Below are 14704 nucleotides of genomic sequence, written 5' to 3'. Positions count from 1 at the left end.
AATTTTCGAAAATTATCAATTAATTTTTCAAAATGTTTTTGACATCTTTTTAAATTAATTTTCGAAAATTCTCTTCTCTTCCTCCCACATCCTTCTATTTATGGAGTACTACTCCTTCTTAATGCACAATTCGAACTCTATCTAATCAAGTTCGAATTCTTCTACCTCCTTCTTCTATTTTTCTTTTCCTCTGACACCTCAAGGAATCTCTATAACTGTGACATAGAGGATTCCACATTTTCTTGTTCTCTTCTCTTTCATATGAGCAGGAGCAGAGACAAAGGCATTCTTGTTGAAGCTGACCCTGAACCTGAAAGGACCTTGAAGCGAAAGCTAAGAGAAGCTAAGGCACAACTCTCTGCTGAGGACCTGACCAAATTCTTCAAAGAAGAAGAACCCATGGCAGCCGAAAATAACAACAATGCCAACAATGCAAGGAAGGTGCTGGGTGACTTTACTGCACCTACTCCCGACTTCTATGGGAGAAGCATCTCTATTCCTGCCATTGGAGCAAACAACTTTGAGCTTAAGCCTCAATTAGTTTCTCTAATGCAACAGAATTGCAAGTTCCATGGACTTCCAATGGAAGATCCTCATCAGTTTTTAGCTGAGTTCTTGCAAATCTGTGACACAGTCAAGACTAATGGGGTTGACCCTGAGGTCTACAGACTGATGCTATTCCCTTTTGCTGTAAGAGACAGAGCTAGAATATGGTTGGACTCACAACCTAAAGATAGCCTGGACTCTTGGAAAAAGTTAGTCAATGCCTTCTTGGCAAAGTTCTTTCCACCTCAAAAATGGAGTAAGCTTAGAGTGGAAGTCCAAACCTTCAGACAGAAGGATGGAGAATCCCTCTATGAAGCTTGGGAAAGATACAAACAACTAATCAGAAAATGTCCATCTAACATGCTTTCTGAATGGAGCATCATAGGTATTTTCTATGATGGTCTCTCTGAACTATCCAAGATGTCTTTGGATAGCTCTGCTGGAGGATCTCTTCATTTGAAGAAGACGCCTACAGAAGCTCAAGAGCTAATTGAAATGGTTGCAAATAACCAATTCATGTACACTTCTGAAAGGAATCCTGTGAACAATGGGACTAGTCAGAAGAAAGGAGTTCTTGAGATTGATACTCTGGATGCCATACTGGCTCAGAATAAGATATTGACTCAACAAGTCAATTTGATTTCTCAAAGTCTGTCTGGAATGCAAAATGCACCTGGCAGTACTAAGGATGCTTCATCTGAGGAAGAAGCTTATGATCCTGAGAACCCTTCAATGGAAGAGGTGAATTACCTAGGAGAACCCTATGGAAACACCTATAATTCTTCATGGAGAAATCACCAAAATTTCTCATGGAAGAATCAAGAAAGACCTCAACAAGGTTTCAACAACAACAATGGTGGAAGAAACAGGTTTAGCAATAGCAAACCTTTTCCCTCATCTTCTCAGCAACAGACAGAGAACTCTAAGCAGAACCCCTCTGACTTAGCAACCATGGTCTCTGATCTAATCAAAACCACTCAAAGTTTCATGACTGAAACAAGGTCTTCCATTAGGAATTTGGAAGCACAAGTGGGACAGCTGAGCAAGAAAGTTACTGAACTCCCTCCTAGTACTCTCCCAAGTAATACAGAAGAAAATCCAAAAGGAGAGTGCAAAGCCATAACCATGGCCGAATCTGGAGAGGAAAGAGAGGAAGAGGACGCCACTGAGGAAAGCCTCAATGGGCGTGCACCAACCTCCTCTGAGTTCCCCAATGAGGAACCATGGGAATCTGAGGCTCAAAATGAGACCATAGAGATTCCATTGGACTTACTTCTGCCATTCATGAGCTCTGATGAGTATTCTTCCTCTGAAGAGGATGAGTATGTCACTGAAGAGCAAGTTGCTAAATACCTTGGAGCAATCATGAAGCTAAATGACAAGTTATTTGGAAATGAGACTTGGGAGGATGAACCTCCTTTGCTCACCAAAGAACTAGATGACTTGTCTAGGCAGAAATTACCTCAAAAGAGACAAGATCCTGGAAAGTTTTCAATACCTTGTACCATAGGCACCACGACCTTCAAGAAGGCTCTGTGTGACTTAGGGTCAAGTGTGAACCTCATGCCTCTCTCTGTAATGGAGAAGCTAGGGATCTTTGAGGTACAAGTTGCAAGAATCTCACTAGAGATGGCAGACAACTCAAGAAAACAAGCTCATGGACTTGTAGAGAATGTTTTGGTAAAAGTTGAAGACCATTACATCCCTACTGATTTCATAGTCCTAGAGACTGGGAAGTGCATGGATGAATCCATCATCCTTGGCAGACCCTTCCTAGCCACAGCAAAGGCTGTGATTGATGTTGATGGAGGTGAACTGATCATTCAAGTGAATGAAAAATCCTTGGTGTTTAAGGCTCAAGGATATCCCTCTGTCACCATGGAGAAGAAGCATGAAGAGCTTCTCTCAAATCAGAGACAAACAGAGCCCCCACAGTCAAACTCTAAGTTTGGTGTTGGGAGGCCACAACCAAACTCTAAGTTTGGTGTTGAACCCCCACATTCAAACTCTAAGTTTGGTGTTGGGAGGTTCCAACATTGCTCTGAGTATCTGTGAGGCTCCATAAGAGCCCTCTGTCAAGCTACTGACATTAAAAAAGCGCTTGTTGGGAGGCAACCCAATGATTATATTCTATATATTTCTCTTTGTTATTTTATGTTTTTTGTAGGTTGATGATCATAAGAAGTCACAAAATCCATTGAAAAAGCAAAAACAGAATGAAAAACAGGAAGAAAAACAGCACACCCTGGAGGAAGAATTCACTGGCGTTTAAACGCCAGTGAGGCTAGCAGTTGGGCGTTTAACGCCCAGTCTGGCACCATTCTGGGCGTTTAACGCCAGAAAGGGGCACCAGACTGGCGTTAAACGCCAGAAAAGGGCAAGAACCTGGCGTTAAACGCCAGGAATGGGCACCAGCCCGGCGTTTAACGCCAGAAATGGCTCAAAACGTGATTTTGAGCAACATTTGGTGCAGGGATGACTTTTCCTTGACACCACAGGATCTGTGAACCCCACAGGATCCCCACCTACCCCACCACCACTCTCTCTCTTCTTCCCCCATTCACCAATCACCTCATTACCTCTTCCCCAAAACCCCTTCACCTATCAAATCCCATCCTTCTCTTCACCACTCACATCCATCCTTCATAAAACCCCACCAACCTCACCCTTCAAATTCAAACCACTTTCCCTCCCAAACCCACCCATAATGGCCGAACCCCATCTCCCCTCTCTCCTATAAATACCCTTCTTCACTCCTTCATTTTCACACAACCTAAACACCACTTCTCCCCCTCTTTGGCCGAATACAAAGCCACCCCCTTCTTCATTATTTCTTCTTCTTCTACTCTCTTCTTTCTTCTTTTGCTCGAGGACGAGCAAACCTTTTAAGTTTGGTGTGGTAAAAGCGTTGCTTTTTCGTTTTCCATAACCATTTATGGCATCCAAGGCCGGAGAAACCTCTAGAAAGAGGAAAGGGAAGGCAAAAGCTTCCACCTCCGAGTCATGGGAGATGGATAGATTCATCTCAAGGGTGCATCAAGACCACTTCTATGAAGTTGTGGCCTTGAAGAAGGTGATCCCCGAGGTCCCCTTTTCACTCAAAAAGGGTGAATATCCGGCGATCCGACATGAGATCCGAAGAAGAGGTTGGGAAGTTCTTACCAACCCCATTCAACAAGTCGGAATCTTGATGGTTCAAGAGTTCTATGCCAATGCATGGATCACCAAGAACCATGATCAAAGTGTGAACCCGGATCCAAAGAATTATCTTACAATGGTTCGGGGGAAATACTTGGATTTTAGTCCGGAAAATGTAAGGTTAGCATTCAACTTGCCCATGATGCAAGGAGATGAACATCCTTACACTAGAAGGGTCAACTTTGATCAAAGGTTGGACCAAGTCCTCACAGTCATATGTGAAGAGGGCGCACAATGGAAGAGAGATTCAAGAGGCAAGCCGGTTCAATTGAGAAGGCATGACCTCAAGCCCATGGCTAGAGGATGGTTGGAGTTTATCCAACGCTCAATCATTCCCATAGCAACCGGTCCGAAGTTACTCTAGACCGGGCCATCATGATTCATAGCATCATGATTGGAGAAGAAGTGGAAGTTCATGAGGTTATAGCCCAAGAACTCTATAAAGTGGCGGACAAGTCTTCCACCTTGGCAAGGCTAGCCTTTCCTCATCTCATCTGTCACCTCTGTTATTCAGTTGGAGTTGACATAGAAGGAGACACCCCCATTGATGAGGACAAGCCCATCACCAAGAAAAGGATGGAGCAAACAAGAGACCCCTCTCATCATGAGATCCCTGAGATACCTCAAGGGATGCACTTTCCTCCACAAGACTATTGGGAGCAAGTAAACACCTCCCTAGGAGAATTGAGTTCCAACATGGGACAACTAAGGGTGGAGCACCAAGAACATTCCATCCTCCTCCATGAAATTAGAGAAGATCAAAGAATCATGAGAGAGGAGCAACAAAGACAAGGAAGAGACATTGAGGAGCTCAAGCACTCCATAGGACCTTCAAGAGGAAGAACAAGCCGCCATCACTAAGGTGGACCCATTCTTTAATCTCCTTGTTCTTTATTTTCTTGTTTTTCGAAAACTTATGCTTTATGTTTGTCCATGTTTGTGTCTTATGATCATTAGTGTCTTAGTGTCTATGCCTTAAAGTTATGAATGTCCTATGAATCCATCACCTTTCTTAAACAAACAATGTTCTTAATTGAAAAGGAGAAGAATTGCATGAATTTTGAATTTTATAACAGTTTAATTATTTTGATGTGGTGGCAACACTTTTGTCTTCTGAATGTATGCTTAAACAGTGCATATGTCTTTTGAATTTGTGGTTCATGAATGTTGGCTCTTGAAAGAATGATGAAAAAGGAGACATGTTACTGAGGATCTGAAAAATCATAAAAATGATTCTTGAAGTAAGAAAAAGCAGTGAATACAAAAAAAAAAGAGAAGAGGCGAAAAAAAAAAACGAAAAAAAAAAGAGAAAAAGAAAGAAAAAGAAAGAAATTAAGTTGTGATCCAAGGCAATAAGAGTGTGCTTAAGAACCCTGGACACCTCTAATTGGGGACTTTAGCAAAGCTGAGTCACAATCTGAAAAGGTTCATGATGAGCGGATAATTTATACGCTTTTTGGCATTGTTTTTATATAGTTTTTAGTAAGTTTAAGCTACTTTTAGGGATGTTTTCATTAGTTTTTATGTTAAATTCACATTTCTGGACTTTACTATGAGTTTGTGTATTTTTCTGTGATTTCAGGTAAATTCTGACTGAAATTGAGGGATTTGAGCAAAACTCTGAAAAAGGCTGACAAAAGGACTGCTGATGCTGTTGGATTCTGACCTCCCTGCACTTGAAATGGATTTTCTGGAGCTACAGAACTCCAATTGGCGCGCTCTCAATGGCGTTGGAAAGTAGACATCCAGGGCTTTCCAGCAATATATAATAGTCCATGCTTTATTCGAAGAATGACGACGTAACTTGGCATTAAACGCCAAGTTCATGCTGCTGTCTGGAGTTAAACGCCAGAAAAACGTCATGATCCGGAGTTGAACGCCCAAAACACGTCATAACTCAAAGTTCAACGCCAAGAAATGCCTCAGCTCGTGGATTGATCAAGCTCAGCCCAAGCACACACCAAGTGGGCCCCGGAAGTGGATTTATGCATCAATTACTTACTCATGTAAACCCTAGTAGCTAGTCTAGTATATATAGGACATTTATCTATTGTATTAGACATCTTTGGTCTTAGTTTTATTTTATTCTTCATCTTAGGAGATCATTGATCACGTTTTGGGGGCTGGCCATTTGGCCATGCCTGAACCCTTTGCTTATGTATTTTTAACGGTGGAGTTTTTGCACACCATAGATTAAGGGTGTGGAGCTCTGCTGTACCTCAAGTATCAATGCAATTCTATCTTCTTTTATTCGGTCTCTATCTTATTCTTATTCCAAGATATTCATTCGTACCCAAGAATATGATGAATGTGATGAGTTAGATAACCCTCATTATTATTCTCACTTATGAACGCGCGTGATTGACAACCACTTACGTTCTACATGCAACACAAGCTTGAATGTGTATCTCTTAGATTCCCCAACAGAATCTTCGTGGTATAAGCTAGATGGATGGCGGCATTTATGAGGATCCGGAAAGTCCAACCTTGTCTGTGGTGTTCCGAGTAGGATCCTGGGAATCCGGAAAGTCTCACCTTGTCTGTGGTATTCCGAGTAGGATTCCGGTAATGAATGACTGTGACGTGCTTCAAACTTGTAACCTGCTGGGCGTTAGTGACAGACGCAAAAGAGGGATTCTATTCCAGTAGGAGCGGGAACCAACCGGTGATTGGCCGTACTGTGACAGAGTGCGTGAGCATTAGCTTTCACTGCGAGGATGGGATATAGCCATCAGCCATGGGTGATGCCTCCAGACTGGTTAGCTGTGCGAGTGACAGCCGCATAGGATATTTCCCCGTGAGGATGAAAGTAGCCACAGTTGATGGTGAACCCCTATACAAAGCTTGCCATGGAAAGGAGTAAGAAGGATTGAGTAGAAGCAGTGGGAGAGCAGGCGTCCGAGAGCTCTACAGCATCTCCATTCCGCTTATCTGAAATTCCTACCAATGAATCTGCATAAGTATTTCTATCCCTTTTATTATTCCTTTTTATTTACAATCCAATAATCACAATTACCTTTTTAATCTGCCTAACTGAGATTTGCAAGGTGACCATAGCTTGCTTCATACCAACAATCTCTGTGGATTCGACCCTTACTCACGTAAGGTTATTACTTGGACGACCCAGTACACTTGCTAGTTAGTTGAACGGAGTTGTGAATTCCAATAAAGAAAATAAACAGTGCCCTAAGGGTATATTCATGCTAAAGCTCAAAAGATAGAAGAACATAGTGATCACAATTTCGTCCACCAAGTTTTTGGCGCCGTTGCCGGGGATTGTTCGAGTATGGACAACTGACGGTTCATCTTGTTGCTCAGATTAGGTAATTTTCTTTTCAAAAATCTTTTTCAAAATTTTTCTTTTAATTTTCGTTTTTCTTCACATTATTTTCGAAAAAAATTAATAAAAATCCAAAAAAACTAGAAAATCATAAAAATCAAAAATATTTTATGTTTCTTGTTTGAGTCTTGAGTTAATTTTTAAGTTTGGTGTCAATTGCATGCTTTAAAAATTTTTCTTGCATTTTTTCGAAAACTTCATGCATTCATAGTGTTCTTCATGATCTTCAAGTTGTTCTTGATAAGTCCTCTTGTTTGATCTTGATGATTTTTTGTTTTGTGTTGTTTCTTGTTTTTCATGTGCATTTTTGCATTCATATTTTCCATGCATTAAAGATTTCTAAGTTTGGTGTCCTGCATGTTTTCTTTGCATCAAAAATTTTTCAAAATTGTGTTCTTGATGTTCATCATGATCTTCAAAGTGTTCTTGGTGTTCATCTTGACATTCATAGCATTCTTGCATGCATTCATTGTTTTGATCTAAAAATTTCATGCATTGAGCATTTTTGTTGTTTTTCTCTCTCATAATTAAAAATTCAAAAAAATCAAAAAATATCTTTTCCTTATTTTCCTCCAAATTTTCGAAATTTTGGGTTGACTTGGTCAAAAAATTTTAAAATTAGTTGTTTCTTACAAGTCAAGTCAAAATTTCAATTTTAAAAATCTTATCTTTTCAAAATCTTTTTCAAAAATCATATCTTTTTCATTTTTTTTCTATTTTTCGAAAATTTCAAAAATCTTTTTCAAATTATTTTCAAAATCTTTTTCTTATCTTTATATGTAATTTTCGAAAATTCACTAATAATTAATGTGATTGGTTCAAAAATTTGAAGTTTGTTACTTTCTTGTTAAGAAAGGTTCAATCTTTAAGTTCTAGAATCTTATCTTGTAATTTCTTGTTAGTGAAGTAAATAATTTCAAAATTTTTGAATTAAATCTTTTTTTTATCCTTTATTTGATCTTTTTCAAAAAAATTTTATCTTTTTCAAAATTTGATTTTAAAATATCTTATCTAACTTCTTATCCTCTTATCTTTTTCAATTTTGATTTCAAATCTTTTTCAATCAACTAATTAACTTTTTGTTTGTTTCTTATCTTTTTCAAAACTACCTAACTACTTCTCTCTCTTCTATTTTCGAAAATATCTCACTCTTTTTCAAAAATTCTTTTTAATTAACTAATTGTTTCAAATTTTAATTTTAATTACATTTATCTTTAATTTTCGAAAATTACTAACCTCTTTTTCAAAAATTATTTTCGAAATTTCTCTTATCTTTTCTTCTTCTATTTAATTATTTAATTACTAACATTTCTCTTCACCTCTCTTCATTCATTTCCTAACATCTCATCTCACATCTCTGCCATCCTCACAGTTGTGTTTCTTTTTTCCAATCTTCTTCTACCCCCTTCTTCTTCTACTAACATAAAGGAATCTCTATACTGTGACATAGAGGATTCCTTTTTCTTTTCTTGTTTTCTTCTCTTTCATATGAGCAGGAACAGGGATAAGGGCACTCTTGTTGAAATTGATCCAGAACCTGAAAGGACTCTGAAGAGAAAATTAAGAGAAGCTAAAATACAACAATCCAGAAGCAACCTTTTAGAAAATTTCGAACAAGAGAAGAGATGGCAGAAGAAAATAATAATAATGCAAGGAGAATGCTTGGTGACTTCACAAAACCAACGTCCAAATTTGATGGAAGAAGCATCTCCATTCCTGCCATTGGAGCCAATAACTTTGAGCTTAAGCCTCAACTAGTTGCTTTAATGCAACAAAACTGCAAGTTTTATGGACTTCCATCTGAAGATCCTTATCAGTTTTTAACTGAGTTCTTGCAGATCTGTGACACTGTAAAGACAAATGGAGTTAATTCTGAAGTCTACAGACTCTTGCTTTTCCCTTTTGCTGTAAGAGACAGAGCTAGAGTATGGTTGGATTCACAACCCAAGGATAGCCTGGACTCATGGGATAAGCTTGTCACTGCATTCTTAGATAAGTTCTTTCCTCCTCAAAAGCTGAGCAAGCTGAGAGTGGATGTTCAAACCTTCAAACAAAAAGATGGTGAATCCCTCTATGAAGCTTGGGAAAGATACAAGCAGCTGACCAAGAGATGTCCATCTGACATGTTTTCAGAATGGACCATATTAGATATATTCTATTATGGTCTCTCTGAATTTTCGAAAATGTCATTGGATCATTCTGCAGGTGGATCCATTCACCTGAAGAAAACGCCTGAAGAGGCTCAAGAACTCATTGACATGGTTGCAAACAACCAGTTTATGTACACCTCTGAGAGGAATTCCGTGAATAATGGGGTACCTCAGAAGAAAGGAGTTCTTGAAATTGATGCTCTGAATGCCATATTGGCTCAGAACAAAATGTTGACTCAACAGGTCAACATGATCTCTCAAAATCTGAATGGATTGCAACATGCATCCAATAGTACTAGAGAGGCAGCTTCTGAAGAAGCTTATGATCCTGAAAACCCTGCCATGGCAGAGGTTAATTACTTAGGTGAACCTTCTGGAAACACCTATAACTCATCATGGAGAAATCATCCAAATTTCTCCTGGAAGGATCAACAAAAACCTCAACAAGGTTTTAACAATGGTGGACGTAATAGGCTGAATAATAGTAAGCCATATCCATCATCTTCTCAGCAACAGACAGAGAATTCTGAACAAAACAATTCTAATTTAGCCAATATAGTCTCTGATCTGTCAAAGGCCACTTTCAGTTTCATGAATGAAATAAGATCCTCCATTAGAAATCTGGAGGCACAAGTGGGCCAGCTGAGTAAGAAAGTCATTGACACTCCTCCCAGTACTCTCCCAAGCAATACAGAAGAAAATCCAAAAGGAGAGTGCAAGGCCATTGATTTAATCAAAGTGGCCGAATGCACCAAGGAGGAGGAGGACGAAAATCCCAGTGAGGAAGACCTCCTGGGACGTTCCTCAAGCAAGAAGGAGTTTCCTATTAAGGATCCTGAGGAATATGAGGCTCATCTAGAGACCATAGAGATTCCTTTAAATCTCCTTCTGCCATTCATGAGCTCTGAAGAATATTCATCCTCTGAAGAGAATGAAGATGTGACTGGAGAGCAAGCTGCTCAATACTTAGGAGCTATCATGAAGCTGAATGCCAAGCTGTTTGGTAATGAGACCTGGGAAAGTGAACCTCCCTTGCTCATTAGTGAACTAGATACTTGGATTCAGAGAACTCTACCTCAAAAGAAACAAGATCCTGGCAAGTTCTTAATACCTTGCACCATTGGCACCATGGGCTTTGAAAAAGCTCTATGTGATCTTGGGTCAGGGATAAATCTTATGCCACTCTCTGTAATGGAGAAGCTGGGAATCATTGAGGTACAACCTGCCTTGTTCTCATTACAATTGGCAGATAAGTCCATAAGACAAGCTTATGGAATAGTAGAGGACGTGCTAGTAAAGGTTGAAGGCCTTTACATCCCTACTGACTTCATAATCCTAGACACTAGGAAGGAAGAGGATGAAAGCATCATCCTAGGAAGACCTTTCCTAGCCACAGCAGGAGCTGTGATAGATGTCAACAGAGGTGAGTTAGTCCTTCAATTGAATGGGGATTACCTTGTGTTTCAGGCACATGGCCATCCCTCTGTGACAAAAGAGAGTAAGCATGAAGAGCTTCTCTCAGTTCAGAGTCAAGAAGAGCCCACACAGTCAAACTCTAAGTTTGGTGTTGTGAAGCCACAACCAAACTCTAAGTTTGGTGTCCAAACCCCATATCCAAACTCTAAGTTTGGTGTTGGGAATACCACACTTAAGTTGACCTGATCACCTTGTGGCTCCATGAGAGCCACTGTCAAGCTATTGACATTAAAGAAGCGCTTGTTGGGAGGCAACCCAATTTTATTTATCTAATTTTATTTTATTTTGTTTCTTTGTTATTTTTGTGCTTAATTAGGTACATGATCATGAGGAGTCACAAAAAAAATAAAAAAAATTAAAAATAGAGTCAAAAACAGAAAAAAAAATTTTTCACCCTGGAGGACGCACGGGCTGGCGTTCAACGCCCAGAAGGTGCATCTGGCCGGCGTTCAACGCTAGAACAGAGCACCATTCTGGCGTTGAACGCCCAAAACAAGCAACAACCTGGCGTTGAATGCCAGGATGGTGCACGAAGAGGACAATCTGGCGCTGAACGCCAGAAACAAGCATGAAACTGGCGTTCAACGCCAGAAACATGCATTACATGGGCGTTGAACGCCCAGAACATGCATCAATGGGCGTTTGAACGCCAGAATGTTGCATGAAGGCATGTTACATGCCTATATGGTGAAGGAATGGTATTTGTTTTCACCTCAGGATCTGTGGACCCCACAGGATCCTCACCTCAGGATCTGTGGACCCCACAGGATCCCCACCTACCACATACCTTTTAATCCTAATCACACTCTCCTAATCCAAATTTCATTCTCAATATCACACTTCCCAACACCCTTCACCAATCACCTCAATTCCTCTTCCCAACATCTTCTTCACCATTCACATCAACCTCCTCTTCCCCATACACCCCACCTACCCTCATAAAATTCAAATTCACTTTCCCACCCATTCCCACCCAAATGGCCGAACCTACCACCCTCCCCTTTCCCTATAAATACCCTTCCCTTCTTCATCATTTTCACACAATACAAACCCCTTCTTCTCTCAAATAGCCGAACCCACTTCTATCCCTCTCCACCATATTCTCTTCTTCTTCTACTATTCTTTTCTTTCTTGCTCGAGGACGAGCAAATTTTAAGTTTGGTGTGGTAAAAGCATAAGCTTTTTTTGTTTTTCCATTACCAATGACACTGATGAGCGGATAATTTATACACTTTTTGGCATAGTTTTTACATAGTTTTTAATAAGTTTAAGCTACTTTTAGGGATGTTTTCATTAGTTTTTATGTTAAATTCACATTTCTGGACTTTACTATGAGTTTGTGTGTTTTTCTGTGATTTCAGGTAAATTCTGACTGAAATTGAGGGATTTGAGCAAAACTCTGAAAAAGGCTGACAAAAGGACTGCTGATGCTGTTGGATTCTGACCTCCCTGCACTCGAAATGGATTTTCTGGAGCTACAGAACTCCAAATGGCGCGCTCTCAACGGCGTTGGAAAGTAGACATCCAGGGCTTTCCAGCAATATATAATAGTCCGTGCTTTATTCGAAGATTGACGATGTAACTTGGCGTTAAACGCCAAGTTCATGCTGCTGTCTGGAGTTAAACGCCAGAAAAACGTCATGATCCGGAGTTGAACGCCCAAAACACGTCATAACTCAAAGTTCAACGCCAAGAAATGCCTTAGCTCGTGGATTGATCAAGCTCAGCCCAAGCACACACCAAGTGGGCCCCGGAAGTGAATTTATGCATCAATTACTTACTCATGTAAACCCTAGGAGCTAGTCTAGTATATATAGGACATTTATCTATTGTATTAGACATCTTTTGACCACTTTAAACTCTTTATTCATTCGGTCACTTGATCATGGAGAGGGCTGGCAATTCGGCCATGCCTGAACCTTATGCTTATGTATTTTCAACGGTGGAGTTTCTGCACACCATTGATTAAGGGTGTGGAGCTCTGCTGTACCTCAAAGATTAATGAAATTCTATCTTCTTTTATTCAACTCTCTTTTATTCTTATTCCAAGATATTCATTCGTACCCAAGAACATGATGAATGTGATGAGTTAGATAACCCTCATCATCATTCTCACTGATGAACGCGCGTGATTGACAACCACTTCCGTTCTACATGCAACACAAGCTTGAATGTGTATCTCTTAGATTCCCCAACAGAATCTTCGTGGTATAAGCTAGATAGATGGCGGCATTTATGAGGATCCGGAAAGTCCAACCTTGTCTGTGGTGTTCCGAGTAGGATCCTGGGAATCCGGAAAGTCTAACCTTGTCTGTGGTATTCCGAGTAGGATTCCGGTAATGAATGACTATGACGTGCTTCAAACCTGTAACCTGCTGGGCGTTAGTGACAGACACAAAAGAGGGATTCTATTCCAGTAGGGGAGGGAACCAACCGGTGATTGGCCGTACTGTGACAGAGTGCGTGAGCATTAGCTTTCACTGCGAGGATGGGATGTAGCTATCAACCATGGGTGATGCCTCCAGACTGGTTAGCTGTGCGAGTGACAGCCGCATAGGATATTTCCCCGTGAGGATGAAAGTGGCCACAGTTGATGGTGAACCCCTATACAAAGCTTGCCATGGAAAGGAGTAAGAAGGACTGAGTAGAAGCAGTGGGAGAGCAGGCGTCCGAGAGCTCTACAGCACCTCCATTCCGCTTATCTGAAATTTCCACCAATGAATCTGCATAAGTATTCTATCCCTTTTATTATTTCTTATTTTATTATTAATTTTCGAAAACCATAAACAATTTTAATCTGCCTAACTGAGATTTACAAGGTGACCATAGCTTGCTTCATACCAACAATCTCTGTGGATTCGACCCTTACTCACGTAAGGTTATTACTTGGACGACCCAGTACACTTGCTGGCTAGTTGAACGGAGTTGTGAATTCAAGTTAAGAAAATAAACAGTGCCCTAAGAGTAAACATCATACTAAAGCTCAAAAGATAGTAATCACAATTTCGTCCACCAGGCACCCAAGACCGGAGTTTCCTCAAGAAAAGGAAAAGGGAAAGCAAAAGCTTCCACATCCGAGTCATGGGAGAAGGAGAGATTTATCTCCAAAAGCCATCAAGACAACTTCTATGATGTTGTGGCAAAGAAGAAGGTGATCCCTGAGGTCCCTTTCAAGCTCAAAAAGAATGAGTATCCGGAAATCCGACATGAAATCCAAAGGAGAGGTTGGGAAGTCCTAGCCAACCCCATACAACAAGTTGGAATTTTAATGGTTCAAGAGTTCTATGCCAATGCATGGATCACTAGGAACCATGACCAAAGTATGAACCCAAGCCCAAAGAATTATCTCACAATGGTTAGGGGGAAATACTTGGATTTTAGTCCGGAAAATGTGAGGTTGGCGTTTCACTTACCCATGATGCAAGGTGATGAACGCCCCTACACAAGAAGGGTCAACTTTGAACAAAGGTTGGACCAAGTCCTTATGGACATATGCGTGGAAGGCGCCCAATGGAGAGTAGACTCCAAAGGCAAGCCAGTCCAACTAAGAAGACTGGACCTCAAGCCTGTAGCTAGAGGATGGTTGGAGTTCATTCAAAGATCCATCATCCCTACAAGCAACCGATCTGAAGTTACTATGGATCGGGCCATCATGGTTCATAGCATCATGATTGGAGAGGAGGTGGAAGTTCATGAAGTCATCTCCAATGAACTCTACAAAATAGCTGACAAGCCTTCGTACATGGCACGGCTAGCCTTCCCCCACCTTATATGCCATCTATGTTACTCAGCTGGAGTTATCATAGAAGGAGATGTCTCCATTGAAGAAGACAAGCCCATCACCAAGAAAAAGATGGAGCAAACAAGAGAAGTTCCTCACGGCCCTCAAGGAGAACATGAGGAAGTTCATCATCAACAAATGCCTCAAGGAATGCACTTTCCTCCCAACAACTATTGGGAGCAACTTAACACCTCCTTAGAAGATTTGAGCCAT

At 40.5% G+C, this 14704-nt stretch overlaps 1 non-coding gene across 1 annotated transcript; it reads right to left on the bottom strand.

The window, feature by feature from the left end:
- Positions 1-804: 804 nt before the first annotated feature.
- Positions 805-908, bottom strand: LOC130953207 (small nucleolar RNA R71). Its single transcript, XR_009075380.1, has one exon. It is a non-coding gene; the product is annotated as a small nucleolar RNA R71 (small nucleolar RNA).
- Between the last annotated feature and the right edge of the window lie 13796 nt (positions 909-14704).

The sequence above is a fragment of the Arachis stenosperma genome, chromosome 9, assembly GCF_014773155.1.
Source record: "Arachis stenosperma cultivar V10309 chromosome 9, arast.V10309.gnm1.PFL2, whole genome shotgun sequence".
Classification (NCBI taxonomy): Eukaryota; Viridiplantae; Streptophyta; class Magnoliopsida; order Fabales; family Fabaceae; genus Arachis; species Arachis stenosperma.
Note: the sequence above shows the minus strand (reverse complement) of the source record. Positions and strands in the feature narration are given on the sequence as shown.